Source organism: Antrostomus carolinensis, unplaced genomic scaffold, assembly GCF_000700745.2.
Source record: "Antrostomus carolinensis isolate BGI_N321 unplaced genomic scaffold, ASM70074v2 scaffold10464, whole genome shotgun sequence".
Taxonomy (NCBI): domain Eukaryota; kingdom Metazoa; phylum Chordata; class Aves; order Caprimulgiformes; family Caprimulgidae; genus Antrostomus; species Antrostomus carolinensis.
In genome coordinates this window covers 1-13547 of record NW_010308802.1, presented here as the reverse complement: position 1 = coordinate 13547, position 13547 = coordinate 1, and the positions used below count along the sequence as shown (strand labels likewise).

Genomic DNA, 13547 nt, shown 5'->3' with positions numbered 1-13547 from the left:
ATAATGAAATACCATCTCTCAAGTATCCAAGGAGGTGTATCCTCAGCACTTTCATGCTTTCTTTGTGTGAAGGTTGTCCAGAAGTTGTGAATGCCCTATCACTGGAAGCATTCAAAGTCAGGTTGGACCATGCTTGGAATAACCTGGTCTCTCAAAAGATGTCCTTGGCCACGGCAGGGGGCTGGACTAGATGATCTTTGAAGGTCCTTTCCAATCCAAACCAATCTATGATGTTGTGATTTTAAAATGCCAGAGGCCTCTTCCTGTATTTAATTGAAAATTATTATCAGTGCTACATTATGAATTACTGATATAAAGCAGAAAGAGCAGCTTTCAAACCAACTTCTATTGTCCACCCAGAGCACAGGAAGATGCACTCTCAAGAGTAACATCACTTCTGTCTCATATATGGAACGCTGCAGCAGGCCTTAGGATGTCTGCACCCTAAACGTGGCTTTGCCTCTGCCCTCCATGAACCTCAGGTAAGTGAACCAAGTTCTCAGGACTTTGCTCTTCCCATCAGCAAATGGAGATAAAAATCCTTTTGCTATAAAGGACATTAAAATATATATATATATATATACACGTATAAAATGAGAAGTCACAAACACCCCCCCTTCCATACGGCACAGGCACTTCCTTCGCTGTGAGGGTGGTCAGACACTGGAACAGGTTGCCCAGAGAAGCTGTGGCTGCTCCTCCCTGGAAGTGTTTAAGGTCAGGCTGGATGAGGCTTTGAGCAACCTGGGCTAGTGGAAGGTGTCCCTGCTGATGGCAGGGGGGTTGGAACTGGATGATCTTTAAGGTCCCTCCCAATCCAAACCATTCTATGATTCAACAGGTTGTGGAACGACCATAATGAAAAGGTCTTCAGAAGGACTCGATGAATACTGCACATTTTTAATTGCAAAAATATTGTATATTTTTCATTTTTAAATGGGAGTAGTTGACAGTATTTGAGCTTGATTGTTATCCTTCATAGAAAGGAATCATTTAAAACACACCAGGACTAACCCAGAGGTTGTTTTGCTCTTAGGAAATCTAAGTAACCATGATCTCAAGTGTTATTGCTCAATCCTTAATTCGAGTGAAGAGATACATTAAATACGCTGTTTCCCCCAGCAAGAATTCAAATTCAACTTTCTTCAATACCTTTGAAAAGAGCATTTATTTCAAACTTGTTAATGATTTAAAAGAGAAAGCTTAATTAATAATGTTGTTTCCAGCCAGATGGCCAGCTATTAGTTTTCAGTCTTTTTTTTTTTTTCAAACAATTCACCAGAAGTCTTCAGATGCAAAGGAGTTTTAAAACAAATAGATGTGATTGCCCAGTATTCTCAGTGGCTGCCAAAATGTTCAGTAAAAGACACAGCTATAAGTATAAAAATGTTGAGTTTTTCCAACTCACGTTGCTGTGGGTCATGGTTGTAAAAGTCCGTTAGCAACAGCACAATCAGTTGACAGAAACACATTTATTTCATTGAACATTTTGTATTTGGATGGTATTAAATTCACATATGGTCATATAATATTACTTAAATGAAAACATGAGGCTACACGTATAGTGTTTCCTCTGGACTTGTGCTAACAGACTTCCAACTTCAGCTCAGTAGCAGACCACTGTGGTATGATGTGTATCAACCAGTCAAAATATTCCCTGTGTACAGGAGGGCAAAGCAGCACAGAGATGAATAGATAAATATTATGCAAAGCCAGTTAAGGTTTACCACAAAACATCTATGGAATTCTAATATTCTCACTGACGTAGCACCTACATATTTTCAAAGAAAGTTTCCAACAAAAATTAAAAGTGCTTTCTTAGTACGAACCAGATGTTGAAAACTGTTTTAGAGGGGCAAAGTATTGGGTTTGAAGAGATTTTAAGAGCTTTTCATAATTGTTATTAAATTCTCTGACATCCTTGTGAGGCAAGTACTGTATTTACTAGGTAGTTACGAGTGAGGTACAAGCAGGTTAAACACTTTGCACGATGTTACAAAGTGGTATGAAACAAAACCTAATGTTTTCAGTCTCCCCTAACCACAGTGTACATTCATTAGGCAGCAATCCACAACTGGAAACCTATCCTAATTCAGTTATGACTGAAAAAAAACCCCAAAACAAACCCAAATATGCAATTGCAACTCTATATATGAACTTTCAGTCTATAGTTCTACCAAACAAGCAAAACCAGATTTGGGGAAAAGCTTCAATGATCAGCTGTCTACCTACACACATGTTATTTATGGCATTTAATTTAGAGCAAAGCTCAAAACAGTTTGCAGACTGCCAGCAGACTTGTACTGGCGACAGAAATCGGCTATAAAGTAATATTAGCTTTGATAATCAGACAGTGATTATCTACTTCTTTTAAAACATTTACATTTAGTTATTTTGTAAAACTTGTTTCTAATGCAGTGGTTTCAAATCAGCTGGTTTCTCATTTCCACTGTTCTAAAAGTCATCTGTAAAAACTTCACTGGCCATGAAAATAAAAATAAAACCTACAAAATTTTGAACAGAAACTAATAACATTAACAAGGCCAAGAAGAGCTTTGACTTATATTCAGTAAGTCAGGTAAATTTAGGCCCAAGAAGCAGATGTGGAGAAAAATTAGCCAAATTGTATGCAAGTTCCACCACTCCAAGCCTGCGAAACTCTAACAAAGTAATTAATCTGGGGTCTCCAGAGTTCACTCGAGTTTCACTTCAGGGTTCCAGGACAACACCAATAACTATTCTAGACCTTTCCTCCAACAGGCTGCTGACCATGGGAAAAGAAAGTAAGAAAAGATAAATGTTAGTAGCAGACCTTGTGCTCTTCTGAGTTCAAGGCCTATAATTTCAACCAGGTTGCATAACCAAACTGTCACACAGGAGAGGTGGGAAGGGGGATCTGGAGAAGTGCATGAGGGCTTCACCTTTGGTATACAAGCTGGTTAAAAATGGTTAAAACAAACAAACAAAAACCAACCCAAACTAAACCAAAACAAACAAACAAAACTGCAATGAGAACAGCCAAATGCCACCTCCTGCACAGGCACAGGATCAGGAGTCACTGCCAACGCCAGAGCTACTGCCAGTGGTATCTCAGCTACAAAATGTGGAGGGTCCCTGCCAAGCTCATCAGAAAACTCTCAATGAAACATGAGCGAGAACTCCTCCGAAAATGAAATGCTTTGTAGAGGAGTTACCATTTTCAACAAACTACCAGATAAATCTTGCCTGGCTTCCCACCAGATTTCCAGCCCAGGACTGATGAGTCCAGTCGTTGTGGGACTGGAGCCCTCAGGTCTTGCAGGCTCTGCTGGTCAGGCTTCAAATTGTGCAAAGAACCCAGAGAATCCCCAAAAGCTGTGAATTTAAAATAGAACAGCAGATAGCATTCAATCTGCAGACACTTCTAACCTCTGGTTTCAGTTCACTGCTTTCTTGTGCTGGTCTGACTCTCACTTGCACATAAATCAGAAGGAAATTTATGAAATCCATGTAATTACACAAATGCAAAAAGAGTGGGAAAAGACTCAGACTCCAGCTGCTTATTAGCCTTTCTTTTAGGCAAAGAGTTCTTTTTAAACACCGATATAATATTTCAGGCACTGTTACACGTGTGCTACAAATTGGCTATGCATCTGACTCCAGGGGAACAACAATTTGTTCAACAAATAGTAAGAAGAAAAGGACCTTTCTTTACAGTTCTACATGTATGGAAACCACAGACTTTGTATCTCTATGAAAAAAAAAAACCTCACATCTGGTCTTTCCAAGTATAACAAAATTAAAGGTGCTTGTAGTTGGGTCTTCCCACATAACAACAGTTAAAATTTAAAATGGAGGGAAAAGAAAATTTGGGGAAAAAAGGGTTTTCTAGCTGTTAAGTAGATAAAGCAACAGCAGTTGCACATTCAACACAAAAACAAAGAGGCATTCTTATGTTTCACAGATGTCTTCTACTAAGCCCCATATTTTTGTGAACTTTAACTGTTCTGCGTCTGTGAAGAGTAAATGAATTTCTCTTTTCATGTTCAAGCAACTAGAACACGAAGGACAAAGTTTTTCCTCTTTTATTGTGAAAAAGGAGAGTCAGTATCAGCATTTGTCATTCAACCATTGCTGGCTGCAACTTCACCACAAAGGAGGAAATTTCTGGTTTGACTTCCTTTTTCAAAAAGATTGTTACGGTTAATGAATAGCACCAGGTGAAAAATAATCTCTGACCTTTCCTACAGCACAATTTGGAAGCAAAACTTTATTAAAGTTTTCAGATTTGATAACCACAAATCATGAAGTGAGCTAAGGATGGTCCACCTAATACCTGGAGCCTGAGATTCTCCTTCCTGAGGACCCTGGAGGAAGCCCAGGAACCAGGTAGACAGACTGAGTCTCACAGAATCCCAGAACTGCCTTGAGTGGAAAAGACCTTTAAGATCAGAGTCCAACCATGAACCCAACACTGACCAGTCCCCTATGACTAACCCATGTCCCTCAGCACTATGTCTACACCACTCTTCAATCCCTCCAGGGATGGGGACTCCACCACTGCCCTGGGCAACCCCTTCCAATGCCTCAGAACCCTTTCAGCAAAGAAATTCTTCCTAATATTCAAATACAATAACCAAATATACAAATATAATACCTTCTCCTGACACCTTGTCCCCTGTAATCTTCTCTCCAGGATTCACAGACCTCACCTTTTGTGAACTGATGCACATTCCTCTCAGCAGATGCTCTCGTTCATAGGGTCAGGCACATCACCCATCTGTGGTGAGCGTGCTGGCGCTCTAGGACAAGGTAGGCTCACACAGATGGTCACCTGAAATATGCAACTTCTTTGCCATCATAACCTCAGTCCTGAACAGCAAGTGAGCTGTAAAAGTTATTTCTAGTGACAAATAAAAGTTATCAAGATCACCTATTCACCTTTCCTAGAGTTACACAGGTTACATTTCTAACAGGGAGGTTTTACTGGATTTTTAAGTATGTTTTTTCATGAGGCTCAGCAATAAGATTTATAATTTTGTCATGTCTTTCACATCAACAGGAGCTCCTGACACTTTAAAAAACACAGTCAGCAGGACCAGGGAAGTCATCCTTCCCTTGTACTCAGCTTTGGTGAGGCTGCACCTCGAGTGCTGGGTTCAACTTTGGGCCCCCCACTCCAAGAAGGACATGGAGGTGCTGGAGCGTGTCCAGAGAAGGGCAACAGAGCTGGGGAAGGGTCTGGAGCACAAGTGTGATGAGTTCCCTTGTGGCTGAGGGAACTGGGGGTGTTGAGCCTGGAGAAAAGGAGGCTGAGGGGAGACCTTGTGGCTCTGTCCAAGTCCCTGAAAGAAGGGTGGAGAGAGGTAGGTGTGTGTCTTTTCTCCTAGGTAACCAGTGACAGGACAAGAGGCCATGGCCTTACTGCTTCACTGAAGGGGTTCTGAGGCATTGGAAGGGGTTGCCCAGGGAGGTGGTGGAGTCCCCATCCCTGGAGGGATTTAAAAGACAGGTAGATGGGGTGCTCAGAGATCTGGTTTAGTAGTGGACAGGTACAGTTGGACTTGATCTCAGAGGTCTTTTCCAATCAGGCAATTCTATGATTCTATGACTCCTCACAATTGTGAACACAAGCAGGTTGAAGAATCAAACTCACAAGGAACAATGACCATTTTCTCCCCATGCTTCCCAGTGTCCTTTCCCCAGTGCTGCTCCTATCCACTGACATCTGCTACATCAGAAGCGTGCTCTTGATGGAAGCAAAGCCAGTGTCACTCCTGTTCACGTGGAGATTCTCCAGTGTAGAGAAGGGAATGATGGTTCAACACTTGGAGCAACGTCTGAGCCACACAATCCCACAGATGTCCTGACTTACTCATTTTGAAAAGCCTGAAGTCTGTCTGTACCACACACAGTCATGTCAGACAGAGAAACCTACCTCGTCCCTAAATGAGCAAATCTGGACACCTGAAACAGCGTAGCTACAGCAGCTGAGGTATAAAGGGCTTCTTAGTTGACAAGGGAGATTTTATATTCTGGAGCTCACACAATTCTTGGCTGATCCTCTAAAACACATTATTATTTCCTACCTGGCTGGGCTCTTCTGAAGAGAAGTGTAACCTTTTTTTTTCATTAGCACTCCTATTACTATGCACAAGTAGTTTACTCCTGCTCACATTTGTGATCTATGCTTTTTCAAAATCAAGCCTTTAATACAGAATGAGCCAGATCTGGCTTTTTTTATTCTGTTTCTACACAGTAACAATCCAAATTTCCTCCTTGCCTAAGGCCAAGTCCCACCATTCTGACAGTGATGGTACTGAGATACCTGAGCAAATGAGGACCAAGTCTAAAAGGCTTCAAAACATCTTTAAAAGCTATATTAACTGTGACAATTGACACATTATCAGCTCTTCAGTTACTGAAGAAAGTTGTGCTACCAGTGACAAGTAGAAAAGCCCAATTATTAACAACTTCCTTGTCTTTATGTTTGGATTTAAGTCACAAAATGTAATTAGCAAACATTTGCTAAACTTGGTGGAACTAGAGTGTCTGGACAAGAACCTCTGCCCTGTCGTTATTCCCCTGTCTGCTCTCTTCACTGCCAATCAGCACAATCAGCTCTGGACTGGAAAAAGCTTTTTGCACAGCACATCAAGGCAGACAAGGACAAAAGTTAATTAGGACTATTCATAAGCCTTACTGGAAGAGAGTGCTGCATCCCATCCCTGAAAATTTAATTGCACTCAACAGAGGAAAGCTAGCAAAAAAAAAAAAAAAACAAACCCAAAACATAAAAAATAAAAACCAGAAACAGATAATTTGGGAATAAAATCTTATTTCAATTTAACTCAAGCACCATTTGGCCCTATTTATTTCATAAAGTACTTCATGCAGGATAATGGCATTATTGTGCATCTAACAGCATTAGAAGCTCCTAATAAATTAACAAGTGAAAATTAATGGCTGCTCAGTCCATTAAATCTTGTTAATTTTATTTTTGTTGCAATAATATAGTGATCACAAGTTTACATTATTAAACCAATATTTATTAGAAGGGCTCATTTTAATTGGATCCCTGATGTGATAATCCCGTACAGTGTGTGTTTCTCGATTTCATCCATTTTTTGCATTTATTTCTCATTATATTTAAATGACTGCAACGTTCAGGGTCTTTTCCTAATACTATAAAAGTTAAGCAACCATTTTAAACATTTTATTTCACAAAGATTCAACACTTACTACACAATATAATGAGAAGCTTATGAGTCCTTCAAAAACTATTTAAAAGACTTTAATCTCTTGAGAAAGAGGGGAAGAAAATAAGGCAGAGATATGAATATTTGAAAACATCTCGACAAATGGCACAATACATTTTTTCCCCTCAGCCCATCAATGTTCTCTATAAATATTGCTGTGTTGTCTTTAAAGTCAAAATGAGTTTTACCACCAGTTTTTAATGTAAAATGTCAGCTAGCCTGCACATCTCAGGGAAAAAAAAGATAAAATAGATCTTGACAAAAGGTTTGGAATTGTATTGGCTGCTGACAATTACAAATTTGAGAAGACATCTTACTACAGGCTGGGTCTGACGTTCTCTTCCAGCAGCAACTACTTTGAGGGAAGGGGCTGCAACGCTGGACAATCCTTTCTCCCCTGACCTCCCTCCTTTCCCCAGTCCCTTCGTCTCTGCCAACATAACTGAACATGTAGTTGCTCCCCAATTGGTTGTACCAACATTATTGCTTTAGCTGAGCAGTAGGGTTTTGTTCTTTAGAATGGCATAGCGGGGACTAAAAGTCAACTCCACGCATTATTATCCATGCTAATATAAGAGGCACTGACTCTGATGCAAGGGTGGGGAGAAGAACTCCCCAGAGGTTCTTCTTGCAGAGTATTTCTGGATCAGCACTAGTGTGGCCAGTAGGACCAGGGAAGTTCTCTCTGGGCACTGGTGAGGCTGCACCTCAAGTGCTGGGTTCAGTGTTGGGCCCCTGAGTCCAAGAAGGACATGGAGGTGCTGGAGCGTGTCCAGAGAAGGGAACGGAGCTGGGGAAGGGTCTGGAGCACAAGTGTGCTGAGTTCCCTTGTGGCTGAGGGAACTGGGGGTGTTGAGCCTGGAGAAAAGGAGGCTGAGGGGAGACCTTGTGGCTCTGTGCAAGTCCCTTGGAGGAGGGTGGAGAGAGGTGGGGGTGGGTCTGTTCAACCAAGGAACAAGGGACAGGACAAGAGGAAATGGGCTCCAGTTGTGGCCAGGGCAGTTGAGATGGGATGTGAGGAAGAATTTCTTTGCTGAAAGGGTTCTGAGGCATTGGAAGGGGTTGCCCAGGGCAGTGGTGGAGTCCCCATCCCTGGAGGGACTGAAGAGTTGTGTAGACATAGCGCTGAGGGACACGGGTTAGTGGTGGACTCAGCACTGTTAGGTTTATGGTTGGACTCAATGATCTTAAAGGTCTTTTCCAACCAAAACGATTCTATGACTCTAAGAAGCTGGAGGGGCAGCAGGGAGCAGAAACCTCTGTGCCTGGAGAGGGGGTTTGACCTTTGAGGACATGATAAGTAGGAAGATGAGAGAGGTAGTGATGGACAAGTGTGACTGTAGGCAGAAATTAACCTGGTTAAAGGCCTGTGGTGGCTTACTTACTGTATTTTCACCTTCAGATCTGATCTGCAGTCACACAAATGCCACAAAAGCTTGTTACAAACAGATCAGTAAAGCTGTGTCTACTCTGCAGCTCCCACTGCCACAGCTAAGTGAGCTCACGGGCTTACTGCTAATAGCACAGTTGTAGCAGCACAAAGGTTAGGACAGGGCTAAAAACCTGCCCACAGAGCTGGGTCAGGTTAGTGCACACAGTTTTGTAGCAGTAAAATTACCAGCAACAGGGAGCTAACAAGTATAATGGTAGCTAGACTGTACTGTAATCATCCCCAGTGCACCACCATTACACCAACCCAATCTTCAGTGCAGACACACTTAAACAACTCTGTGCAATATTAAAGCTCCCCACGCGCAGGGACATGCCAAATTAAAAACCAGGTAGTTTAAAAGTGGCATTAAAAAAAAAATACAAATTTGCACGTGGACACACAAAACTATGACTGGGCCTTTGCTTGTTACTGAAACCAGATGCGCACTGGTCTCAGAAGAGTAACATACCTCACGGTCTTGCAGGCAGCCTCTGCCATTTACTATATTTACAGTTTTCATATTTCCCTGGTATCAAGGCAAGCCAAAGAACATGGTCAATTCTTGTAAATATTGTGCGGTCAAGTGCCAACAAAACAGAAGGCATGCTTGTACCCAAGATGTTCCTAAAATCACTGATGTATTATTCCTGGTTTTCCACAGCAAATATAAATCCTTTAAAGAACACCTTGTTCAGCTGCTTTTAAAAAGCAAATGTGCCATGTTTCCATTTCAGTTGGTACATTCTATCCTTATCAGATGAGTTCCAACAAGAAATAACATCCACCTCTCTTCAAACGATTTTCTAAATGGAAAAAAAAATCACCACTTAAAAGTTGTTCCTTACATACAAGAATCCTGGCTCCCCTAAAACCACTGGTGAGATTTAAAAACATAAATAAATGCAGTAATAGGTTCAAAAGAAAAATATGCATATGAAAATACATTACAAAATGTCACAGGATTTATGTCTTAGTATGTGCAGTATCACTAAAGCTTTTGCAATAAAGCATTTACTACCTTGTCTCATATCAGCAAGACTCTCCATATTCCACAGCTTTTAGAAATTACTAAGTGCTCACCATGTGTCTCTGGCTTCTGTGGTTCAGACCCCTATAGAGGTGAAGAGTTAAATACTCATCACAGTTCAGCCCAACACACTTTATCTCCAGGGCAAAACGCTGACAGTTTGTCAGGTGCACAGCACGGCCTCTCTGCAGATCAGGAATAATATTAGAAACCAATCACTCTTCTCCCATGGATGAAGTCCAGGAGGTTCTGCAGGTATGTAGTAATGTCAGCTGGAGACTTTGCCACCATCAGATTCCATGCTTACCATAATCTTTGGTTTCAAAAGCAAATAGAGCCATCCAAAATTCAAAAAAAATCTGACAGCAGCTGGAGTAGACCTAAACTTGCTCACAGAGTAAATTAAAGAGGCAGCAAACTCCCACACCTGGCTGTGCTGGGTACATGCTCATGGCAAACTATCCTGAAGTGTGTCTGAAAAGTGATAAAAACGTCCATCCTGTAAGCTGAGCTTTCAAGGTCAATGCAACTACTACAAAGGATCTACTTCAATGGGCAGAAGAATGTGTGTTCTCAGCTTTATCACCCAATAAAGTATGAAAAAATGTCTCAACTGCCACGCAGATCCAGTTCACTACAACTCACTAGGTCAGCTCCTGACAGCAAAGCTCACCAGCTCAGCACACAGGGGTTTAAAGGCAGAGAAGGAGAAGGATGGGCTTCTGGAGGATCCTTCTGGAGAAGGATGGGCTTTGGCAGTGGTACACCAGACCAGGGAGGGAGGAAGGTCCTCTGAACCAGCCATTCTGTCAAGCACCAGAACCATGGCACAGGAAACAGTCAGATGGGCCGAGACTGGCAGGTTTCTCAGGTGGAAATTATTTCCTGCTCCAGCAGAAAAAGCTGGAAGGAAAAATCCTGCCAGTAGAACGTTCTGCTGAAATCCTTGAAGGTGTCTCCAGCCTTTTGTGTCTGCCACAGGTCCTTCCAACAGAAAACCTGGGGCTCGAGAGGCATCTGTCACATCATCTTACAAATGGAGAACTTGGAAAAGTAATACATGCTGAACAAATACACAAGCAAATCAAACTATTCATTGTTTAATAATCCGTATGTATATTGCTGGTTCCAAGTAGATAAAAATGATTTTTTTAATTTGGTATTCTAATTCCTTAGCCCTTACAACAATTATTTTTTTCTTGTTCTTTCTTAAACCGATCCCACCTGATCACTACAGGAATTTGCTGTGTAGCCTTTATTCCTGTGAGCACTGTTTCTGCAAAGCTCAAGCACTTTTACATCGGAAACTTGCTTCGTCTCATGGATACAATAGCTAATTTTGGACTTACCCTACTCCTGCTGGGTCAGAGTCATCACTGGCATAGCTCCACTGTAATTCCGTCTACTGATGCATTACAGACAATGCACAACATGATTTAATCCTTAATGATTATTTTTACCCCCTTTTCCCCTCCCAACATACTTATATGACTAAATAATAAAATGACATATGTAGAATTATTTTTTTAAACCCTCCCAAAAACTAAAACCATACTAAAATTGTCTTGCAAATGCTAATTTCAAATGACATGACAGTCAGATTCACAGATACATTAAGACAAACAGCACAGTCCAGAGAAGACACAGCTCTTAAAAGTCACAAGGCCTGGTTATAGTTCCAGCTCTGCCACTGACTTCCAGACAAGCTGTTCCAGATTTCCATGCCATTCCCCAATCTCTTGACAGATATTAACCTCTCAGTACGCTGCTGCAGAGGGCCCAGCACAGACTAACCTAACCGTGCTCATCCAGACCTCTCTAATACTAAACAATAATAGAAGTACACATGAAGTGTCGTGTTTAAAAACTAGTGCCAAGGTATAAGGAGCTGCCATCAAAATATACTGACATTTGGTATCCCCCATACCAAAGTTTAAGATCTTGCACGATCCAGGCTCTGTCTCACAAGTGAACATTAAAAGTTTTAATTTCTGTACAGATTCCCTTTAACAGAGCAAGGTTTAAGAGAAACAGACATTCACTACTGCACAGAACAACCAGGACAACCTCTGGACGTGACAGTACTTATGACTTGTGACATCTGCTTGTGTTGTTACTTATTTTCAAAGCCTTAAGATTATTTTTTAAATTAAAGCATTGTACTCCACCCATCTTTTTGCTTCCTTTAAATCACATAATATCAAAACCTTCCTTCCTTATCTAAACCACCTTGTTACTAGTAAAAGAAGTACCGAGTGGCTTCACGCTCTGCTCCCTAACAGGTCAGCATCAGCTAGACACAATACCCAGGTCACATCAGCGGGGCTGCTCAGGTCATTTTCTTCTTTTGAAATGGTAAGTATTTCAGGGAGGTGGTTTCAATAGCATATTATCTATGTGGAAAGCACAATGCTTAGCAAGAATTTTTTTAAAAAATAGGTTTCAAGGCATTTGTATCAGGTGTTAGCTCTACAGGTTTTGATTTTTGCTGCGACTAGCTGAAGCCAGACTAACTCTTAACAAAGACTGAGAAGTCTATTTGCATTATTGGCCAAAATCTCAACCACAGTCATTCAGTATCAAAAGATAAGGAGATTTTATTTTTAATTTTTAAAAACCCATTACAAGTTGTTGGAAGAAAATTTTAGGAGTTCCAAATATTCACATTTCTAAGCTACTTGCTTCACTTTTTCATGCAACAGATGCTGCTTTGTACTTGCTACTGCATATTAAATCATTCTGACAACCAAGAAAGCATACATTTGTTTGCGCGAGAGAAAAGCATGAATACACACACACACACAGATATCTTCTCACGCAGAAGCATACAATTATGCAGCATTCAAATATTTGGGATGAACTTTGGCCTTTGTTTAAAAAAAGAAAAAAAAAGTACCCTCAAACAACAATCAGTAACAGAATCAGCAGTCATCTGGCTGAGCTCACAGAAATCAACACATCTTCAGCAACAAACCAGCACTTGTGGCCAGCGATTTGAAAGTTACTTGGAAAAAATTTTCTTAGATGGGACACATATATATGTCCTTTATGATTGAAAATGGTCTTATGGATCGATGTCGGAATGGAGGCTACAAATAAAATCTATGTTAATTCAAAAAATGAAAAAAAAAAATTGAGTTATATCACCCACACATGCTTTCTTTTTTTTTTTTTGCACTCCAAACAATCCCCTTCAGCTATGCCGTTTGCCTTCCCGATTTAAAAAGTAATTTGAAAACATATGCACAGCAGGGCTCTAAATCACCTCTTCAGAGTCCTATCTGTCTAGCTCATATGGGAGAAACCAAGCAACCCAAACAAAACCATTTTCCTACTACATTAATCAAAAGAAAATCTTGATGTCACAGCACTAGAGAACACGCTGAAACTTTTGACAATGAGAGTATCCACAATAACTGAATCCAGAGCGTTTCCAACTTGGTTGTTTTTTTTTAATCTCGGCTGGAGACATATTTTCTCCCCTACATTCCCCTCTTACTTTCTTCCTCTCTTGTTACGAGACAGTAATCCAATTCTGTAGCCACTTTTTTTTTTAAAACTATATATAGAGCCAGGATAGAGCATGCAGGAGAGGACTAACACCGCACCGAAGTGCAGCGGGGCTGGAAAGCAAAACAAGCCCTTTCCCAAGCTGTGCCCGAGCACAACGAGTCCCTCAGGAGAAAACTGCCCCCGAGCAGCCCCGGGGGGGACCCGCAGAGGCAGCCGTGCCCCGGGCGGGGGGGGATGGAGGTCCCCCTTCGTTTGGTGTTCTCCCCACCACCGCGGACCCCCCTTACCTGGGGATGGTGATGCACTTGGTGTTGATGTTCTGCGTGGTGATCGCTTT

The 13547-nt window shown here is 41.3% G+C and overlaps 1 protein-coding gene across 1 annotated transcript in view; it reads right to left on the bottom strand.

Annotated features, from left to right (window-relative positions):
- Window positions 1-13541, bottom strand: part of LOC104523354 (mothers against decapentaplegic homolog 3) — an 83709-nt gene extending 70168 nt beyond the window's left edge. Inside the window, exon 1 of the mRNA XM_010165895.1 lies at window positions 13498-13541. The gene's annotated coding sequence lies outside the window, so the exon portion shown is untranslated. The remainder of the gene's footprint in view (window positions 1-13497) is intronic.
- Window positions 13542-13547: the final 6 nt, after the last annotated feature.